Genomic DNA, 269 nt, shown 5'->3' with positions numbered 1-269 from the left:
TGTGTGAAGTTTTCGTGGTTTGATTTTTGCAGTAGTTTGTTTTGCATGAAATATTTAGGTCCAGTAAATCATTTTTTATCATGCCAAGTTTAGAAGCATTTATATTTTGGTTCTGGGTAATAAGTAGAACGACTTGCCTGTCTGAATGGCCAGTTATGGTTCCAAGCCAGGTGGAAATGCTTTGCTGGAATCTATTCATGGGCCTCAGTATTTTACCTTTTTTAAATCCCTTTTGAAAACAAACTTCAGCTCACTTTTTGTAAGCAATG

Source organism: Mauremys mutica, chromosome 5, assembly GCF_020497125.1.
Source record: "Mauremys mutica isolate MM-2020 ecotype Southern chromosome 5, ASM2049712v1, whole genome shotgun sequence".
NCBI lineage: Eukaryota > Metazoa > Chordata > Testudines > Geoemydidae > Mauremys > Mauremys mutica.
The sequence above is the reverse complement of the archived record's forward strand: the minus strand, read 5'-3'. Positions refer to the sequence as shown.